This window comes from Apodemus sylvaticus, chromosome 2 (genome assembly GCF_947179515.1).
Source record: "Apodemus sylvaticus chromosome 2, mApoSyl1.1, whole genome shotgun sequence".
Taxonomy (NCBI): domain Eukaryota; kingdom Metazoa; phylum Chordata; class Mammalia; order Rodentia; family Muridae; genus Apodemus; species Apodemus sylvaticus.
The window spans coordinates 142,822,014-142,844,998 of NC_067473.1; the positions used below are offsets into that span (position 1 = coordinate 142,822,014).

The following is a 22,985-nucleotide window of genomic DNA, read 5'->3' on the forward strand; positions in this document are numbered from 1 at the left end:
CTCTTCCACTGAGGCTATATTTGCCAGCCCTGTGCTACATATGTGTCAGAGGCCTCAAACAAAACTGTGTATGATCTTTGGTTGGTGGGTCAGTCTCTGGGAACTCCCATGGGTTTAAGTTAGTTGACATTGTTGGTTTTCTTGCTGGCTTGCTATTTCCTTGAGGGTCTTCAATCCTTAACTCTTCCAATTTCTGACTTTGTGGAGATCTTCATTTGTCTCAGTTAGCCACTGGGTAGAATTTCTCAAAGGGCTGCTAAGCTAGGCTCCTGTCTGCCAGCACAAATAAGGATTGGTGCCTGCACATGGGATGTGTCTCACACTGTCACATGGAACAGTCACTGTGTGTCCATTCCTTCAGTCTCTGTTCCATCCTTATCCCTGCATTTCTTTTAGGCAGGATCAATTCTGATTGTCATGAAATGGACATCTGTAGCATGCTATTCCTAGACTAAGCATGTTTATAGCATCTGCTCTAGACGAGTCAAGAGAGAGAGAGAGAGAGAGAGAGAGAGAGAGAGAGAGAGAGAGAGATATGGGAGGGAGGGGTGGGAGGAAGGAAGGAGGGAAGGAACAAAGATAAAAACAAAGAGATGCAGAGAAAGGAAAAGAATAAGGGAGGAAAGAAGAGAGGGAAAGGAAGAATTTGTCCTTCTATGTAATTCCAAATTTGGTGACAGATTTGGACACATGAATTCATAACTATAGTGGTAATAAAATGTTTACAGCGCAGGATGAAATGGAAGTAATAATAAGGTATGTGTGATAAATAGTAATAGTTACCAAATTTTCTTTTAGAGCTTGGTATATGCAGTCATTATAGTAAGTACTTTTAATCTCTACAAAAATGCTTAATTTTCATTATGATGTAGTGAAAATAGTTCATGTACTCAGTGTTACAGAGAGAACAGAAAATCTGATGTGCTATCCTAGTCATTATTTTGTTGCAATGAACAAACTCACAAAGAACAAATAATTAAGAGAAAAAATATTTATGTTGCTTCATGTTTTGCTGTATCATGATGGTGCAGGCATAGTAGAGCATTTCAGTGCATGGCTTCAGGACTCTATGTTGGAAACTGTTCACATCCCAATGGAACGAGGACCCAAGTACATTCTTCAAAGTCCTACACATATGGCCTAATTCTACCAGTTAGTTCTTATCTCTTTATGTCTGCATAATGTCCCCAAACAAACCTGCAAGTTGGGAACAAGCTTTCTAACTTGAACCTGTGGTAGACTTTTATAAGTCAAACTCTATCAAACCCCGTGTACATGGAATTCTTTCTCTTTCTTTCTGAATCTCTTTGCCTCTACTTCCTTTCCATAAGCACAGCAGCAAATACCAGAGCTGGGATCTGAACTTAGGTTTGTTGGAATCAACTCATGGACTTGACCTCTTCCTAAGATACAGTGCTTTGAAATTATATTCATAATAAGCAAACTTAGAGCAGAGTGGGGAATATAGAAAGGACCCTTGGCATCATGGAAGGAAACTGCTTGCGAGTCAAGGTCACTAGATAAGGAAGCATGATTCTAGGCAAAGGACAGTATTCTCATTGGAATTTGCTTACTCCATTTGTTAGCTGTCCCATTAAGAGATGTTGCATAAGCTCGATACTGATAACCCATGCTAGTTCTTTCTTTTTTCAATTTTCAATTTTTTTATTGGTTTTCTTTCAAACTCACATTTGTCTAGTATTGTTTTTCTTTTTTCTTTTTTCTTTTTTAAATTTTATTCGATATATTTTTTATTTACATTTCAAATGATTTCCCCTTTTCTGGTTCCCCACTCCCCGAAAGTCACATAAGCCCCCTTCCCTCCCCCTGTTCTCCCACCCATCCCTTCCCACTTCCCTGTTCTGGTTTTGTCTTATACTGCTACACTGAGTCTTTCCAGAACTAGGGGCCACTCCTCCGTTCTTCTTGTACCTCATTTGAAGTGTGGATTATGTTTTGCATATTCCAGTTTTCCAAGCTAATATCCACTTATTAGTGAGTGCATACCATGATTGATCTTTTGAGACTGGGTTACCTCACTTAGTATGATGTTCTCCAGCTCCATCCATTTGTCTACGAATTTCATGAATTCATTGTTTCTAATGGCTGAATAGTACTCCATTGTGTAGATATACCACATTTTTTGCATCCATTCTTCTGTTGAGGGACACCTAGGTTCTTTCCAGCTTCTGGCTATTATAAACAGGGCTGCCATGAACATAGTGGAACATATATCCTTATTACATGCTGGGGAATCCTCTGGGTATATGCCCAGGAGTGTTATAGCAGGATCTTTTGGAAGTGACATGCCCAGTTTTCTGAGGGACTGCCAGACTGATTTCCAGAGTGGTTGTACTAATTTGCAACCCCACCAGCAGTGGAGGAGTGTTCCTCTTTCTCCACATCCTCGCCAACATCTGCTGTCTCCTGAGTTTTTAATCTTAGCCATTCTGACTAGTGTAAGGTGAAATCTCAGGGTTGTTTTGATTTGCATTTCCCTGATGACTAGTGAAGTTGAGCATTTTTTAAGCTGTTTCTCCGCCATCTGAAGTTCTTCAGGTGAGAATTCTTTGTTTAACTCTGTACCCCATTTTTAATAGGGTTATTTGGTTTTCTGGGATCTAACTTCTTGAGTTCTTTGTATATATTGGATATTAGCCCTCTATCTGATGTAGGGTTGGTGAAGATCTTTTCCCAATTTGTTGGTTGCCAATTTGTCCTTTTGATGGTGTCCTTTGCTTTACAGAAACTTTGTAATTTTATGAAATCCCATTTGTCAATTCTTGATCTTAGAGCATAAGCTATTGGTGTTCTGTTCAGAAACTTTCCCCCTGTACCGATGTCCTCAAGGGTCTTCCCCAGTTTCTTTTCTATTAGCTTCAGAGTGTCTGGCTTTATATGGAGGTCTTTGATCCATTTGGAGTTGAGCTTAGTACGAGGAGACAAGGATGGATCAACTCGCATTCTTCTGCATGCTGACCTCCAGCATCACACACAGTCTAATAAAGCCAAACCAGAAACACTTTGAAACTGAAGGTTCCAGTTATGAGTAAACTGCTATCAATGAGACAAATTAGTCTTTAGAACTAGTACTATGGACATTGACCTGCATCTAAAAAAACATTGTTCCAATTAGCCTGATGGCCATGAATACTCAGAACACTTTGTAGCCTTTACTTATAGTGTCTTTGGTCATGGTGTAGTCTCTTTGGTTCTTCATTGTCAAATTACCAGATATGTACAGAGGGAGGATTTGTCATATTTCCTAATGGCCATGAGATTATTTTTATAATTTAAATATTAAAAAATATAATTTAAATATTTTAATGATAAATAACTTTATCATTTTAATTAAAGTTGCATTATACCTTAATAATTTGGATCTTCACTGACTGTGTTAAAAGAATGGATTGCTAAATGATGAAAAAGCAAAAAGAAGACACCAGAGGTCAGAGTACTTCTCGGTACAAGTAAACTAATCTTCAGGCTAGAGAAATAATTCAGTGGAGTGGGGGGCTAGAAAAGGAGAAATCATTTGAAATGTAAATAAAAAATATATCGAATAAAAAAAAAAAGAACACCTAAATGGTCTTTCAGAGGAAATAGTGCTCATTACCAGAACTTTGTGGTAGCTTAAAATTGCCTGTTACCCAGTTTTAGAGAAACAAATGATTCTTAGGACCATAGTAGGCTTTTTTATGCATGTTGTTCACATACATACACTCAATACATACATATATGATATAAAATTATATTTAAAATCTTATGGCAGTTAGGGAATACTTCATCTTTGTATTTAATACATATTAATCAAAGAACAATTAGGGAATACTTCATCTTTGCATTAATATATTTTTTCTTGGGGAAAATAAAGTCTTACCTAATTGAGTACTAAGCTAACATAATTCAAATTGGCATGTGAGATGAAGTGCATTAGAATAATAACATATTTGAAATCTATCTGAAATTTGGAATTGTGACCCAGCTTTTGTAGAACTCCACAGGCACACAAGGAATCTATTGCTCTTTTAGGGACACTCTGCATAATATTCACAGCAGTTCAAAGGAAAGCTGTTACTATCTGCTTAATACCTTAATTATTTGTGCCAGTTTACCTTAGTAGTCACTGAAACCGAGTTTCTTTTTTTTTTAATATTTTTATTTTCTATATTCGTTGTTTACATTCCAAATGATTTCCCCTTTCCCGGATCCCCCCTCCCCATATGTCCCATAAACCTTCTTCTCTCCATCCATTCTCCAATCACTTCCCTCCTTTATTTCCTCTGTCCTTATATTCCCCTCCAATGCTAGATCAATCCTTTCCAGGATCAGGACCTTCTTTATACTTCTTCATGGGAGTAATTCTAAATCCTGTTTGTCTTGATTCTCTATCAGAAGCATAAGTGGTCATTGACTTTTCAAAGCTGTCTACCTCAGCCTAAATTTACTGATGATAATATCCCAAATGATTTCGGTTGTAGCCAGTTTCCTGTTTTACTTCTGCATACATGGGTGTGTAAAGAAAAAAGATAATATATATATATATATATATATATATATATATATATATATATATATATATATATAGTGCCTGTTCCATAGAGCTTCCCTGTCAGGCTTCAGGGATAATCCCCAACTTCCATTAAATAACATTAATAAACACAACACCAAAGATTCAGAACTCTGCAAGGAAATCCACAGTATTTTTGTTCATGCTTTTCTCTATCGCACAAGTTTTGTCCTTAATTTAAGATGAAAGCTAAATACTTAAGTTTTTAGAGTCTGATGTGTATCTGTAAATGGGTTTATTACAAGTGATAAATGATAAAGATAAAGAAAATGAAAGGACAGTTGATCTTTGTTTTTCCTGGGTCATTATTTGTAGAATAAGGCAAATGTCTTTGAGATACAAAATACTGATGTAGTTGGGAGTGGTGGTACACATTTCTAATCCCAACATTCAAAACATGGAGGTAGGAGGACAGACACAATTTTGAGGCCAACCTGGAATACAAACAGTTCTAGGTTAGCCACAACTACATGGGACAATATCAAACATAACAAGTTAGTTAGTATGTAAATATAAAATATTTAATATTGTTGAACATCCTTTGAAATGACAATCAGTGACTCACTTCTGTGGAGTAAGATAACAGGTAGGCATGTATAATGACAGGACCCTTGGTATGGGAGAAACTGCATATTTTTATATGTGGTTTTATATTGCTTGATGTAAATTGAAGTCACCAGAAGTGACTAAAGGTTCTTATTTAGAAGTAGCACAGTGAGTGAGGAAGAACATTCATCTCAGTATCATGTTGTCTGAGAGAAGCAGCATGGCATGCTAAGAATTCAGCCTCGTACATGGTTAGCTCTTTAACCTAAGGCCTTTTACATTGTACTTTGTCTTTTTCTTCGTTTTGTTATTGTTTGTCTGTTTGTTTGTTTTCCTTTTTTCCCTTTCTTTTACATGGGGTGTTCTGAACCTCAGAACAGTCCAGGTGAACTTAGCTCCTTTTGTATGGCATTAATAACATGGGTAGAATGGTTTTCTTGATGTTCAACATATTTGAGTGGTCAGAGTGTATTTTTATATGTTATATAAGCATACAAGTATATATGCATATATATATACACACATATACCTATGCATATATAATAATGTACAGTACTTAAACTAAATGTAAAAGTTCAATACTTTAGGTAGGGAACAAAAATAATGGATGTCCTCTGGCCCTGCCCGTTTGGGACAAATTCTAAGCTCAGACATTATTACCTATGGATGTCTCTTCAGGTTGTTTCCTTGTCTTCTATACTGAGTGTCTCCATACCATATATATGTGTGTGTGTGTGTGTGTGTGTGTGTGTGTGTGTGTATACATTATATACATACACAGGTAAAACAGCTTCATAACAGACCTTGTCAGTTCTACTCTTCTTTTTAAAGGTGGATTTGGTATCATGACTTGAGTACCTATTCTTCAGAATAGTGATAGAGACACTGCTGGATATTCCCGGGGAGAATGCTTTGTAAAGAATCACTATTTAAGACCTGAGTATAAGCAAACTAAAGTACATTTTAGGAATGTACTATAGAGGGGGGAGTTTCTCTTGAAAAAGTAAAGTTTATTTTAATCTCTTTTTTTCTTTCTTTTTAAAATTATTTTCTATATTCCTTGTTTACATTCCAAATGATTTTCCCTTTCCATGTTCCCCCCTCCCTATAAGTCCCATAAGCCCTCTTCCCTCTGCCCATTCCCCAGTCAACCTCCTCTCACTTCAGTCTCCTATGCTGGCAATCCCCTATGCTGCATCCAGCCTTTCTAGGACCGGGGCTGTCTCCTTACTTCTTCTTGGGAATGATTTGATACATGAGTTGTGCCTAAGGTATACAGAGCTTCTGGGCTAATATCCACTTATCAGTGACTGAATTCCATGTGTGGTCTTTTGTGAATGAGTTACCTCACTTAGAATGATATTTTCCAGTTCCAACCATTTGCCTAAGAATTCCATGAATTCATTGTTTTTAATTGCTCAGAAGTATTCCATTGTGTAAATATACCGCATTTTCAGTATCTATTCTTCCATTGAGTACCATTTTGATTCTTTCCAGCTTCTAACTCTTATAAACAGGGCTGCTATGAACATAGTGGAGCATGTGTCCTTATTACATGCTGAGGAATCCTCTGGTTATATGCCCAGGAGTGAGTGGTATAGCAGGGTCCTCCAGAAGTGTCATGCCCAGTTTTCTGAGGAACCACCATATTGATGAATTTCCATATGTTGAATCATCATCCCTGCATCCCTGGGATGAAGCCTGATTGATCATGGAGAATGATCGTTTTTGATGTGTTCTTGTATTCAGTTGGCAAGAATTTTATTATTTTTGCATTGATGTTCACAAGGGATAAATGGCCTGAAGTTCTCTTTCTTTGTTGGATCTTTGTGTGGTTTTGGTATCAGCATAACTGTGGATTCATAGAACAAGTTGGATAGTGTTCCTTCTGTTTCTATTTTGTGTAATAGTTTGAAGAATATTGGTGTTAAGTCTTCTTTGAAGGTCTGATAGAATTCTGCACTAAAACCATCTTGTCCTATGCTTTTTTTGTTTGGAAGCCTTTGTATGACCCCTTCTATTTCTTTAGAGGTTATGGGACTGTTTAGATAATCTATTTGATCCTGATTTAATTTTGGTATTTGGTATCTGTATAGAAAATTGTCCATTTCCTCCAAATTTTCCAGTTGTGTTGCATATAGACTTTTGTAGTAGGATCTGGTGATTTTTTGAATTTCCTCCATTTCTGTTGTTATATCTCCCCTTTCATTTCTAATTTTGTTAATTTGGATACTGTCTCTGTGCATTTTGGTTAGTCTGGCTAAGGGTTTATCTATCTTGTTGATTTTCTCAAGGAAACAACTCTTGGTTTTGTTGATTCTTTGTATGGTTCTCTTTGTTTCTACTTGATTGATTTCATCCCTGAGTTTGTTGATTTCCTGTCTTCTACTCCTCAGTGAATTAGCTTCTTTTTGTTCCAGGGCTTTCAGGTGTGCTGTTAAGCTGCTAGTGTATGCTCTCTCTAGTGTCTTTTTAGAGGCACTCAGGGTGATGCATTTTCCTCTTAGCACTGCTTTCATTGTGTCCCATAAATTTGGGAATGTTGTGCCATCATTTTCATAAAAGTCTAAAATGTCTTTGATTTCTTTCTTTATTTCTTCCTTGACCAAGATATCATTGAGTAGAGTATTGTTCAGTTTCTATGTGTATGCGGGCTTTCTGTTGTTTTTCTTGCTATTGAAGACCACTCTTACTCCATAGTGATCTGATAGGAGGCATGGGATTAGTTCCATCTTCTTATATTTGTTGAGGTCTGTTTTGTGACCAATTATATGGATGATTTTGGAGAAGGTACCATGAGGTGCTGAAAAAAAGGGATATTCTTTTGCTTTAGGATGAAAAGTTTTTTTTAATTTTTTATTGATATATTTTTTATTTACATTTCAAATGATTTCCCCTTTTCTGGGTCCCCACTCCCCGCAAGTCCCATAAGCCCTCTTCCCTCCTCCTGTTCTTCTATCTTCCCTTCCCACTTCCCTGTTCTGGAATTCTCCTATACTCTTACACTGAGTCTTTCCAGAACCAGGAGCCTGTATATGTTAAATCCAATTCGTCCAAAGCTTCAATTAGTTTCACTGTGTCCCTGTTTAGTTTCTGTTTTCCTGATTGTTCCATTGAGGAGAGTGGAGTGTTGAAGTCACCCACATTTATTGTGTTAGGTACAATGTGCGCTTTGAGCTTTAGTATAGCTTCTTTTACGAATGAGGATGCCCTTGCATTTGGAGCATAGATGTTCATAATGGAGAGTTCTTCTTGGTGGATTTGTCCTTTGACCACCAAGAAGTGTCTCTTTTGGTGAATTTAGGTTGAAAGTCAATTTTATCTGATATTAGAATGGCTACTCCGGCTCATTTCCTGAGACTATTGGCTTGAAAAATTGTCTTCCAGCTTTTTACTCTGATGTAGTGTTTGTCTTTGACACTGAGGTGTGTTTCCTGTATGCAGTAAAATTTAGGGTCCTATTTCCTTATCCAGTCTGTTAGTCTATGTCTTTTTATTGGGGAATTGAGTCCACTGATGTAAAGAGATATTAAGGAATAGTGATTATTACTTCCTGTTATTTTAGATGTTTTCTTTATGCTTGAGTGGGTTTCTTCTTCTGGGTTTGAAGGAAGAAGGTTACGATGTTGCTTTTTCCAGGGTGTAGTTTCCCTCCTTGTATTTGTGTTTTCCACCTATTATCCTTTGCAGGGCTGGGGTTGTGGAAAGATATTGTATAAATTTGGTCTTATCATGAAATATCTTGATTTTTCCATCTATTATGATTGATAGTTTTGCTGTGTATTGTAGTCTTGTATGGCATTTGTGTTCCCTTAGAGTCTGTATGAGATCTTCCCAGTATCTTCTAGCTTTCATGGTCTTTGGCGAGAACTCTGGTGTAATTATGATAGATCTTCCTTTATATGTTATTTGGCCTTTTTCTCTTACTACTTTTAATATTTTTTCTTTGTTTAGTACATTTGGGGTTTTGATTATTATGTGATGGGTGGTATTTCTGTTCTGGTCCAGTCTGTTGGGAGTTCTGTAGGCTTCTTGTATACTCATGGACATCTCTCTTTTTAGGTTAGGGAAGTTTTCTTCTATAATTTTATTGAAAATATTTGCTGTCCCTTTAAGTTGTAAATATTCACTCTCATCTTTTCATTGTGTCCTTGATTTCCTGGATGTTTTGGGCTACAAGCTATTTGCATTTTGCATTTTCTTTGACTATTGAGTCAATGGTTTCTATGGTATCTTAGGCATCTGAGATTCTTTCTTCTATCTCTTGTATTCTTTTTTTTTAATTTTTTTATTCGATATAATTTATTTACATTTCAAATGATTTCCCTTTTCTAGCCCCCCCACTCCCCGAAAGTCCCGTAAGCCCCCTTCTCTTCCCCTGTCCTCCCACCCACCCCTTCCCAGTTCCCCGTTCTGGTTTTGCTGAATACTGTTTCACTGAGTCTTTCCAGAACCAGGGGCCACTCCTCCTTTCTTCTTGTACCTCATTTGATGTGTGGATTATGTTTAGGGTATTCCAGGTTTCTAGGTTAATATCCACTTATTAGTGAGTGCATACCATGATTCACCTTTTGAGTCTGGGTAACCTCACTTAGTATGATATTCTCTAGCTCCATCCATTTGCCTAAGAATTTCATGAATTCATTGTTTCTAATGTCTGAATAGTACTCCGTTGTGTAGATATACCACATTTTTTGCATCCACTCTTCTGTTGAGGGATACCTGGGTTCTTTCCAGCATCTGGCAATTATAAATAGGGCTGCTATGAACATAGTAGAACATGTATCCTTATTACATGGTGGGGAGTCTTCTGGGTATATGCCCAGGAGTGGTATAGCAGGATCTTCTGGAAGTGAGGTGCCCAGTTTTCGGAGGAACCGCCAGACTGCTTTCCAGAGTGGTTGTACCAATTTGCAACCACACCAGCAGTGGAGGAGTGTTCCTCTTTCTCCACACCCTCTCCAACACCTGCTGTCTCCTGAATTTTTAATCTTAGCCATTCTGACTGGTGTAAGATGAAATCTTAGGGTTGTTTTGATTTGCATTTCCCTAATGACTAATGAAGTTGAGCATTTTTTAAGATGCTTCTCCACCATCCGAAGTTCTTCAGGTGAGAATTCTTTGTTCAACACTGTACCCCATTTTTTAATAGGGTTGTTCAGTTTTCTGGAGTCTAACTTCTTGAGTTCTTTATATATATTGGATATTAGCCCTCTATCTGATGTAGGATTGGTGAAGATCTTTTCCCAATTTGTTGGTTGCCGATTTGTCCTCTTGATGGTGTCCTTTGCCTTACAGAAACTTTGTAATTTTATGAGGTCCCATTTGTCAATTCTTGTTCTTAGAGCCTACGCTATTGGTGTTCTGTTCAGAAACTTTCTCCCTGTACCAATGTCCTCAAGGGTCTTCCCCAGTTTCTTTTCTATTAGCTTCAGAGTGTCTGGCTTTATGTGGAGGCCCTTGATCCATTTGGATTTGAGCTTAGTACAAGGAGACAAGGATGGATCAATTCGCATTCTTCTGCATGCTGACCTCCAGTTGAACCAGCACCATTTGTTGAAAAGGCTATCTTTTTTCCATTGGATGTTTTCAGCCTCTTTGTCGAGGATCAAGTGGCCATAGGTGTGTGGGTTCATTTCTGGATCTTCAATCCTGTTCCATTGATCCTCCTGCTTGTCACTGTACCAATACCATGCAGTTTTTAACACTATTGCTCTGTAGTATTGCTTGAGGTCAGGGATACTGATTCCCCCAGATTTTCTTTTGTTACTGAGAATAGTTTTAGCTATCCTGGGTTTTTTGTTGTTCCAGATGAATTTGATAATTGCTCTTTCTAACTCTGTGAAGAATTGAGTTGGGATTTTGATGGGTATTGCATTGAATCTGTATAGTGCTTTAGGCAAAATGGCCATTTTAACTATATTGATTCTACCGATCCATGAGCATGGAAGCTTTTCCCATTTTTTGAGGTCTTCTTCCATTTCCTTCTTCAGAGTCTTGAAGTTCTTGTCATACAGATCTTTCACATGTTTGGTAAGAGTCACCCCAAGATACTTTATACTGTTTGTGGCTATTGTGAAGGGGGTCATTTCCCTAATTTCTTTCTCAGCCTGCTTATCCTTTGAGTATAGGAAGGCCACTGATTTGCTTGAGTTGATTTTATAACCTGCCACTTTGCTGAAGTTGTTTATCAGCTGTAGGAGCTCTCTAGTGGAGTTCTTTGGGTCACTTAGGTAGACTATCATGTTGTCTGCAAATAATGATAGTTTGACTTCTTCCTTTCCAATTTGTATCCCTTTGACCTCCTTATGTTGTCGAATTGCCCGAGCTAGTACCTCAAGTACCATATTGAAAAGATAAGGAGAAAGAGGGCAGCCTTGTCTGGTCCCTGATTTCAGTGGGATTGCTTCAAGTTTCTCTCCATTTAGTTTGATGCTGGCTACCGGTTTGCTGTATATTGCTTTTACTATGTTTAGGTATGGGCCTTGAATTCCTGTTCTCTCCAAGACTTTAAGCATGAAAGGATGCTGAATTTTGTCAAATGCTTTTTCAGCATCCAATGAAATGACCATGTGGTTTTGTTCTTTGAGTTTGTTTATGTAGTGGATTGTATTGATGGATTTCCGTATATTGAACCAACCCTGCATTCCCGGGATAAAGCCTACTTGATCATTGTGGATGATCGTTTTGATGTGTTCTTGGATTCGGTTGGCAAGAATTTTATTGAGTATTTTTGCATCGATGTTCATAAGGGAAATTGGTCTGAAGTTCTCTTTCTGTGTTGGATCTTTTTGTGGCTTTGTTATCAGCCAGCGTAATTGTGGCTTCGTAGAAGGAATTGGGTAGTGTTCCTTCTGTTTCTATTTTGTGGAATAGTTTGAAGAGTATTGGTGTTAACTCTTCTTTGAAGGTCTGGTAGAATTCTGCACTGAAGCTATCTGGTCCTGTGCTTTTTTTGGTTGGAAGACTTTCTATGACTCCTTCTATTTCTTTAGGCATTATGGGACTGTTTAGATGGTCTAGTTGGTCCTGATTTAATTTTGGTATTTGGTATCTGTCAAGGAAATTGTCCATTTCCTCCAGATTCTCCAGTTGTGTTGAGTACAGGCTCTTGTAGTAGGATCTGATGATTTTTTGGATTTCCTCAGTTTCCGTTGTTATATCTCCCTTTTCAATTCTAAGTTTGTTAATTTGGATACTTTCTCTGTGCCCTTTGGTCAGTCTGGCTAAGGGTTTATCTATCTTGTTGATTTTCTCAAAGAACCAGCTCCTGGTTTTGTTGATTTTTTGTATGGTTCTCTTTGTTTCTACTTGATTGATTTCGGCCCTCAGTTTGATCATTTCCTGCCTTCTACTCCTCCTGGGTGAAATAGCTTCTTTTTGTTCCAGGGCTTTCAGGTGTGTCATTAAGCTGGTAATGTATGCTCTATCCATTTTCTTTTTGGAGGCACTCAGGGCTATGAGTTTTCCTCTTAGCACTGCTTTCATTGTGTCCCATAGATTTGGGTATGTTGTGTTTTCATTTTCATTGTGTTCTAAAAAGTCTTTAATTTCTTTCTTTATTTCTTCCTTGACCAAGTTATCATTGAGTGGAGTATTATTCAGTTTCCATGTGTATGTGGGTTTTCTGTTGTTTCTGTTGCTATTGAAGACCACTTTTACTCCATAGTGATCAGATAGGAGGCATGGGATTAGTTCTATCTTCTTATATTTGTTGAGGTCTGTCTTGTGACCAATTATATGGTCGATTTTGGAGAAGGTACCATGAGGTGCTGAGAAAAAGGTATATTCTTTTGTTTTAGGATAGAATGTTCTATATATATCTGTTAAATCTAATTGGTCCAAAGCTTCAATTAGTTTCATTGTGTCCCTGTTTAGTTTCTGTTTTCCTGATCGGTCCATTGAGGAAAGTGCAGTGTTGAAGTCACCCACAATTATTGTGTTAGGTGCAATGTGTGCTTTTAGTTTTAATAAAGTTTCTTTTACGAAAGAGGGTGCCCTTGCATTTGGGGCATAGATGTTCAGGATTGACAGTTCTTCTTTTTGTATTTTTCCTTTGACCAGCAAGAAGTGTCCCTCAGGGTCTCTTTTGATGACTTTGGGTTGAAAGTCAATTTTATCTGATATTAAAATGGCTACTCCAGCTTGTTTCCTGAGACCATTTGCTTGTAAAATTGTCTTCCAGCCTTTTACTCTAAGGTAGTGTTTGTCTTTGACCCTGAGGTGTGTTTCCTGTAAGCAGCAAAATGTAGGGTCCTGTTTACGTATCCAGTCAGTTAGTCTGTGTCTTTTTATTGGGGCATTAAGTCCATTGATGTTAAGAGATATTAAGGAATAGTGATTGTTACTTCCTATCATTTTTGACGTTATTTTTAAAATTTGAATGCTTAACTTCTTTTGGGTTTGATGAAAGGTTACTATCTTGCTTTTTCCAGGGTGAAGTTTCCCTCCTTGTATTGGTGTTGTCCTCCTATTATCCTTTGTAGGGCTGGGTTTGTGGATAGATATTGGGTAAACTTGGTTTTGTCATGAAATATCTTAGTTTCTCCATCTATGGTGATTGAGAGTTTTGCTGGATATAGTAGTTTTGGTTGGCATTTGTGTTCTCTTAGAGTCTGCATGAGATCTGCCCAGGACCTTGTAGCCTTCATAGTCTCAGGTGAAAAGTCTGCTGTGATTCTGATAGGTCTTCCTTTATATGTTACTTGGCCTTTTTCTCTTACTGCCTTTAGTATTCTTTCTTTGTTTAGAACATTTGGTGTTTTGATTATTATGTGACAGGAAGTATTTCTGTTCTGGTCCAGTCTGTTTGGAGTTCTGTAGGCTTCTTGTATATTCATGGGCATCTCTCTCTTTAGGTTAGGGAAGTTTTCTTCCATAATTTTATTGAAGATATTTGCTGGCCCTTTAAGTTGTAAATCTTCACTCTCATCTATGCCTATAATCCTTAGGTTTGGTCTTCTCATTGTGTCCTGGATTTCCTGGATATTTTGGGTTACAAGCTTTTTGCATTTTGCATTTTCTTTAACTGTTGAGTCCATGCTTTCTATGGAATCTTCAGCATCTGAGATTCTTTCTTCTATCTCTTGTATTCTGTTGTTGATATTTGCATCTCTGTCCCCTGATTTCTTCCCAAGGCTTTCTATCTCCAATGTTGTCTCCCTTTGAGTTTTCTTAGTTGTTTCTACTTCTGATTTTATATCCTGGATGGTTTTGCTTAGCTCCTTCACTTGCTTGTTTGTGCTTTCCTGTAATTCTTTAAGAGATTTTTGTGTTTCCTCTTTCATGACCTCAGCCTGTTGACCAAAGTTCTCCTGTATTTCTTTAAGAGATTTTTGTGTTTCCTCTTTCATGACCTCAGCCTGTTGACCAAAGTTCTCCTGTATTTCTTTAAGTGTTTTTTTGCATTTCCTCCTTGTTGGCTTTTGAATTCTCCTGGATTTCTTTCAATGATTTTTGTGTTTCCCTTGCTAGGGCTTCTAACTTTTGATCCATTTTCTCCTGAATTTCTTTAAGTATGTCCTTCATGTGTTCCTGTACCAGCATCATGACCAGTGATTTTAAATCCAAATCTTGTTTTACTGGTGTGATGTGGTATCCAGGACATGTTGGTAGAGGAGAATTGGGTTCAGATGTTGCCATATTGCCTTGATTTCTGTTAGTGATGTTCCTGCGTTTGCCTTTTGCCATCTAGTTCTCACTGGTGTTAGTTTGTCTTGTCAGTGCTGGGCTCACCAGTGCAAGCTGCCCCTTCCCAGTTGACCTCTGGTGCACAGCTTACCTCCTGCACTGCTTGTAGACAGGGTGCTGCTGCTCAGGCTGTTCAGATCCCAAAGCAGGCACCCGAAGGCTCCCGCTGGGGCCCGCTGGATTCACTGGAGCACACTGACTTCTCCCAGCTGGCCGCCCGGAAGCCCAGCTAGCCTCTTGCAGGACCCGGAGATGTGGTGCAGCCGCCCAGGCTCTATCTCTTGTATTCTGTTGTTGATATTTGCATCTATGGCCCCTGATTTCTTCCCAAGGTTTTCTACCTCCAAAGTTGTCTCTCTTTAGGATTTTTTAATTGTTTCTACTTCTGTTTTTAGATCCTGGATGGTTTTGCTCAGTTCCTTCACTTGTTTGGTTATGTTTTCCTGTAACTCTTTAAGAGATTTTTGTGCCTCCTCTTTCATGACTTCTGCCTGTTGTCCCAAGTTCTCCTGTATTTCTTTAAGTGATTTTTGCATTTCTTCTTTATTGGCTTCTATCTGTTGACCCATATTCTCCTGAATTTCTTTAAATGATTTTTGTGTTTACCTTGTAAAGGCTTCTACCTTTTGTTCCATTTTCTCCTGTATTTCTTTAAGAGATTTATTTATGTCCTAAATCATCATGTTCTTGAGATTGTGTTCACCTCACATAAATTACTATTCCACCTGTATCCTCATATGAAGTACTATCACATCTATACAGTTTCAGGGAACACTGGGATATTCTGGTATGGTTATTCATTCCCTATCAACTAGAAGTCTAAGCTGTGTGGCATATGTGGAATGGGGACAGTGAACAGTGGTGCTGACCACATCCAATGGCATCTGGCATAGTTGAGTTTCCATCTGAGCTTTGTCTCAGGATGTAAAAACAGACATCTTCATTTCCTCAAACTTGCCTTGTCTCTTCTTTTAAAGTGCCACTGAACTCAAGTGGCAGTATGCCCATACACAGTGCTGGACCCAATGTCTGCTGTCCAGAGAGTGCTTGTGGGGTAGTGGTGAAGAGAATTCTAGGGTCAGTGTAGTTATGGGGAATAAGCAAGAGAGAATGTTGGTGTAGTAGGAGACAAAAGCTGATACTTGAAAAACAGCCTGTGGAGTAACAGAATAATTAAAACCATTTTGCGTCCTTGTTGAGAATCCATAAAAGTGGCCTCGGATATAGGAATGCCGACCATGCTTGTGTGGCTCAACACCCTGACATTCTCTGAAAGAATGGAAGGACTTTTTTTTTTGATGAAAGACTCAATTCAGGTCTTCAAACTAAAAACTAACGATTCCAAATATAAATACTTACATAACACAAAATTATATAAGAAGATTTAAAGACTCTCAGTTCCAGTTGTACTAATAGAATTTAATGTGTCCCTCTGAAACTGTCAAAGTCATGAATGCTGCCACACTGATAACTAAGCAGTGCTCATATGTCTTTACAGCATATTTCACTAATATGTCTGTTTGTCTATGTAGACTGCACTCTTCACTCTCAGTGAATAGCCATCAGGTTCAATTGCTAAAATCTTGTCACCTCCATCTGTCTCATTTCCTCATCTCCACTTCTGTTCATGTGGTTGGAACCTCAATTTGAGGCGAAAGCTGAGGATTTAAAGGTGCAGCCTCATGGAGACTGGGTCAGGGAGTACTCCACAGTCAAGTAGAGCCACTGGACTCTTAAACATTTAGAGAAAGTTTACAATTTAGAGAAAGTATAGAGAAAGAATTCTGTTTTTTTCCAAAACCACAAGCAATTGTAGAGTTAGAGTTGACCATCAAGTAGCTTCTATGAAGTTGGAACAGGCAGAAAAAAAAACACAGGCACTAATCTTTTATTGTATTTTGTGCCTGGAACCCTCTAACACTGAAGTTGGATAAATTTATATGTGAGTTTACACAAACTAATAAAAAAAATTCCATTTGCTTAAGTCAAACTGAGCTGCATTTACATTCCATAAGATAAAGTTCTAAAGTGCTTTAGTTATATTAATCTTTAATGGTTCATAGGTTGCTCTGTACAAAAATTTATCAACTGTCAAGATGAAACTTGTGTTCCTGCACTTCCAGATAGAAAATTCTGTATGAGTTTTTACACCATGCTAAAATCAGATTTATAACAAAGGGAACATTACATATGAATTCTGAATGAATTCTATGAAAAATATTTGGTTAATATTTCATTAACCAATATTAACTAAACATTAACAAAACATACTCACTAATATTGCTAGTAATCATTCATATGGGATCCTTTGCCCCACCCAGATATAAATTGTTGAATAGCAGAGGAGATAGCCTCTCAGTGCTATCATTCCTGGGCTTTTGATCAGTGCTTAAGTGGTAGACTGGGAGATTCAGTCTCAATCACTGAGAGCTTTTTTTATGTTGCACCATCATTTAGATGCCTGAGAATGCCATCATGTTGTGTTCAGGTTGAAGGCACACTTCTTACTCACTATTGCCTTATATTGTCTTTCATAGCTTTCATAGCACTGACTAGAAGCCTCAGGCAGTCCCTACTTGTGTTAGGGTTCTGAACAGACCTAGAGTCCCGTGACCTTCTGCTCCATAGTGACAAGCACTGTAACTCTCATACATCTAAGAACAACACCCAGTTTCTCTACTCTACATCTTTAATGCCTTCTAATTTTCTTCAGTCCTACCTCCCTTTCCTACATTACTTTTCTTTACTCTTGCTCTCATCCTTTCTGTATCTTCTGTAGTCCCTGGTCTCATATATGACCCACCTACTTGCTGAATGAAACTCTTTAGCTCTTTAGTGATCCTCTGGCTGCAATTGCCAATGTCACCACTGACATTGATCTACCTTACACTAGAGATTAAATGTAGGTAAGAAATGACCATTTCACTGAGAATAGTGCTGTAACACCAGGAGGCAGCAAAGGAGAAAGTCTCCTAGCTAATTTGAAAAATATTTGGCAAACCTGTTTCTATAGACAAATGGGTCCTAGACAGTTACATGCACTAATCATAGTGACACAGAATATGACAGGCTTCCATGCAAACAAATGACTGTGTTTGTACCATTCATTATACAGTCCATGCAAATGGGATCCATGCTTTCACTAATCAGAACCACTCTAGCCTAGGTAAAAATGGGTGCAAGATCATATTGAGTTCACCAAGGACTATCTTGCTTATGTGGCTGCAGTCTGGAGTGACCAAAATAAAAGCATGTCTTTCAGTGTTATAACAGTGGTCCTGTTCCAGGACACTAGAGTGTCTTCAGAGTGAATGTTAAGTGTCCTCAGCATCCAAGCTGTCATTATGACAATATATGAAAAGGGTGCTTGCTTGACAGTTTCTCAGTCAAGGCTACACGTTATATTACGCAGTGTCTGTCAAATGGCCACTTGTAGGCAATTTTAATAATTCTAAGCATCATTGCTAGGGTGTTTATGATGAAGACTTAGTGGCAGCTCAATATAAAACTGGCAATCCTAATCACACTTGTATGAGATTAATAAAATTTAGAGACACTTAATATATGTTCCTATGATGATATACCAGAAAGCATTTGAATACCTAAGATATGTTAAATATCTGCAATTTTTTTACTTACACAATCATAGAGGTAATAGTCAGTTCCTATATAGACAATATATATTGTCAACAATTGTCAGTGTTTTGCCACATATAACTGACATTTTTATCTTAAAGCTTGGATACTTTGATAATGGCTCACGTATCACAGTCTCTACCCCAGTGTGGCTGAGTGAATGTACCTCTAAGTTTAAGAAGAATCTTATCATTGTTTGTCAAGCTGTTACAATATCTGACAAAGATACTATCTGGTCCATTATCAAACTTCTCTAGTTGCCAAAAATCAAATAAAATCAAAATGAACAAAATATTAAAATGTTAGATTCAATGAACTATATTGAACTGATATTGATATCACAGGCTGATTTCTTCTGGGCATTTTAAAGGCACTTTTAACACTGGAGCTAGAGAGATTTCTCAGCAGTTAAAACAATGCACTGGGCCTGCAAAAGGCTAGATTTGGTTCCCAGAATCCATATTTAACATCTCACAAGTGCTTGTTAATTCTGGCTCCAGAGGATCCTACAACCCTTTCTAGGTACCTGCTCTCATGTGTACAGAAGGGTGCTTATGTGAGTTTCGGGGAGTGGGGGGCCAGAAAAGGGGAAATCATTTGAAATGTAAATAAAAAATATGTTGAATGAAATAAAAAAAAGAAAGAAATTAAAATATTTAATTTTAAAATTTTTGTATGGATATATGTATATGAGTGCCCAAGAAGGGAAGAAGGACAGCTGTCAGATTCTGGAGCTGGATGTAACGGCAGCTGTGTGCTGTAAGTGGGAGCTTGCAACCCAACTCTAATCCTTTGCAAAATCAGGAAGTATTCTTAACTGCTGCACCATCTCGCCAGCCTTCAAAACAATTCTTTGAAATTTTCTTATAGCTTAGGAATACAACTTACATAGGGCATAAAATAGTCTTCATAAAACACAATTCAATATTTAAGGCACCTTTCTAGAAAATCTAAAACTGAATAACTTAAGCCTGAAATACTGATAAGAACACCTCTTTCCTCTTCCTCAACGTTCTTTGGTAAAACTATCCTGTAGTTTCTTATACATCACAAAACACTGTGAGTATATTTATACATCTTTAGATATATTTTCAGTATGAATTTGACCAATTTTAATACATCTCTGAATCATGAAAATATGTTAATTTATAATCAGTAGTGGGATACTGTTAGTGGAGATGTTTTTTTTTTTTTCAGCAAACAGACTTAGGGGACATTTTCTAACTGTTCATTTTGTATCTACAACTATGAAGTTGTCCTGAATTCTTATTGGCCATTACCAATTCAAGTGCCATTTTCTTGGTTGTGTTTTCTTTAGTTGAATTGGGATCGTGATATAAGGAGAATAAGGTGCCCTTTCTTCCTTTGCTTGCCTCTTATGTGAATTCTCAGATCCTGCTGCCTTCTTTCCTATGTTCCAGGGCTTCTTAATCTCCAAACTTCCCTGTCCTTTTTATTTTCCATTAACAAATTATGCTGCACAAAAGCCAATTGTTCCTATTAGTTTTTATTTTCCCTCTAGCTCTAATTGATAAGCAAGTCCAACGGCGTCCACTTCACAAGAATCACCTTGTGGAGAAGTTTGGAATGGTTTAAAATAGAGGGAGTGTCCATTCACTTGTGGGGTGGTAAATGATTCTAAATGTTCTCAGAAGTAAATATTATGCAGAGAATTCTAGAATGTTCCTCTCATGAATACAAGAAATAACTTGAATGACCTAGTTTATACACAGTCTTCAGCAATTGGAATATACTATTGGAATAGTTTTATTATTAAGTCTAGGAGTTTCATGTGGAAGAGAGAACAGGAATTTGTACTCTGCATGTATGATTTTGTTCAGAAAGTTCTATATTCTAGGAGGGGGTACTTTTTAACAGACAGGCATCAACCAATTTTGACATACTTCTATTTCATACACAGTATGAAGGACAACCTCAAAGATGTCCTGTGCATTATTGCCTTCTGGACTTTTTTGTCTGGCTTCATAAAATGTGCCTATTGCTAAAATAAGCACTGCTTTGTAAATTGATGATCATTTAGCTTCAGACTATTATATCAAGATGAGTTAAATAATGAATGGCCCAAGCCCAGAAAGCCCATCAAGTAGAGGAATGTAATATTGTTCTATCCATGTAGTTTTAGGTATATTAATTTCTTCATGGTACCAAAGTTGAATAGACCCACAGGAATATGTTTGCTACAATGTTATACTCAGAAAGATTCAGTAAAGAGGTACATAATCTCCTGCGTCTCATTGTACCTGCTCAATCAGATGAAATTTTGTGTGCATTCTTCTTTCCAAGTATATAACACTAAGGGAAGTTGGTGTTTTTCAACCATAATCTGCATCTCAATGAAAAAAATTCTACAAAGAAAGACTGTGTACAAAGTCACAAGGCAAGGTGAAGAAATGGAAATTATAGTCAAAGAGGCATCATGTGATAGAGGAAGTCACGTGTAAAAGCTAAACTCATTTATCAGTTTTCCCCTCTTAGTTTGGTCCAGGGCAAGACTGAGGGCCAATTTTATGTTCACTCACCTAGATTTCTATGCCTCATCTATCCACTTCTCTAGCTTCATTCTTTTATTTATGAGACTCCTTTTTAATATTTTAATCTTAAAGATATTATTTTTCAATTTTGGTTTGGTAATTTGTTTCTTATAGAATTTTGATCTCTGTGATCAGTTAGTAAATCTGGGCATTTCTTTTCAAAATCTATGTTATTTTTCTATTGTTTATCCATTACACATTCATTCTTGTACTTGTTATAATTTACTCTGTCAGATTTCACTGAGAGATGCCAAAGTTCTACATCATGATAAGGAATGGGGCAGCATTGCTGAATGGGCCTCATCAAAGTCTGTTTTCAAAGTTTATGACTTATTGAGAAAGGCAATGCTTAATAACATGGTCATCCTAACATGTATATAAATATAGAAATAACCTGCGTGAGGAAGAAAACAATGATAAATCCGCTGATTCTCAAGTGAAGTTAATCACATTGATGGATGGGGTCACATGACTTCTTTGAGCTTTCAATGCGTCATCATTAAAATAAATGTAGCCACAGTTAGACTGTACAGTGACTCAGTGAATAAAGGCATGTGCCACCAAGCTTGATGACCTGAGTTTAGTATCTGTAACCTGCATAGTAGGGGGTAAAAGCACCTCCACAAAGGCATCTTTGACTTTCATCCACATGGACACTGGCATGCATGCACATAAAGACTCACAGTAAATAAATAAATGTAAGTTTTAAAATGAAGTGATAGAAGCTATACTGTTACCCTATCATAAGGATTAAAGGCAATGCTCTAGAGAAAGTATTTAGGGAACTGACTTGAAAATAGTGGAATTGCAATACTTAAAATATTACTGTTGTAAAAAAGATACTACTGTTGTGATTTTGAATGTCTTATTCATATTGAGACAATAAGAGCTAAATCATATTAGAGAGAGTGATTATATGTGAGGTCATTTATTTCAGGACACAGTGGCTTCCTGAATTGGGATAACTAAACCCCCAAGTATTTTATTTGTGTTATATGTGTTCATTTTATTCCAGGATATTGATATATCAATCTTGTAAAAATCTTCTGATTTCAGAATTTGTGAGCTGAGAACTACTGCTAGATCCTCTGTGAAGAAAAACCAAAAGACATTGCTAAGCACCATTTTAGGAATGTCTCCATAATTATCATCTTTGCACTGCACTATTCTTACTCTTTAATGACTTACTCTTTACTCTCTCCTTTACGACCTATTTATTGCTTGCCATAGTTTGGTTCAGCTAGGACATTCCATAGTACTTAGGCTTAATCTGATAGAAGTTGGCAATTTCTGTGCCAAGTGGATGTTTTTACCAAGTAGCATTAGGCAGTCTCACTATGTTTTCTTTTTCTATAGGTCTGTCCTAAACATAGAAACAACATGAGCTTGTTTCTTCCTTTCTAACCGCTTTGCTTCTTGATGCTTTTCCTTCTCCTTTGCTATGGAAGCGTCCACTGTGGTGAACCAGGCTGTGGTGCTATGGATATTTGCCCTGTTTTGTTAAATTATTCTGGGAATTCTCCAATAATCAGAATCATATTACAAGTGAGAAAGCCCACCTATGATGTATTAAGAAGACTATAAACTCCAAAAGGCAATTTTTTCTAGTTTGTTCATCAAAATTTATGTTCCCTCCAACAATGACTAGAACATGGGAAATACTCAAAGGAATCTTGGGAAATAAACACATTAAAAAGAAAACAAACTTCGGATGACAGAGAAGCATCTTAAAAAATGCTCAACTTCATTAGTCATTAGGGAAATGCAAATCAAAACAGCTCTAAGATTTCATCTTACACCAGTCAGAATGGCTAAGATTAAAAATTCAGGAGACAGCAGGTGTTGGAGAGGGTGCGGAGAAAGAGGAACACTCCTCCACTGCTGGTGGGGTTGCAAATTGGTACAACCACTCTGGAAAGCAGTCTGGCGGTTCCTCCGAAAACTGGGCACCTCACTTCCAGAAGATCCTGCTATACCACTCCTGGGTATAT

At 37.4% G+C, this 22,985-nt stretch overlaps 1 protein-coding gene across 1 annotated transcript in view; it reads left to right on the forward strand.

The window, feature by feature from the left end:
- Positions 1–22,985, forward strand: part of Grm7 (glutamate metabotropic receptor 7) — an 897,218-nt gene that overhangs the window by 558,930 nt on the left and 315,303 nt on the right. The gene's annotated exons all lie outside the window — the stretch shown is intronic.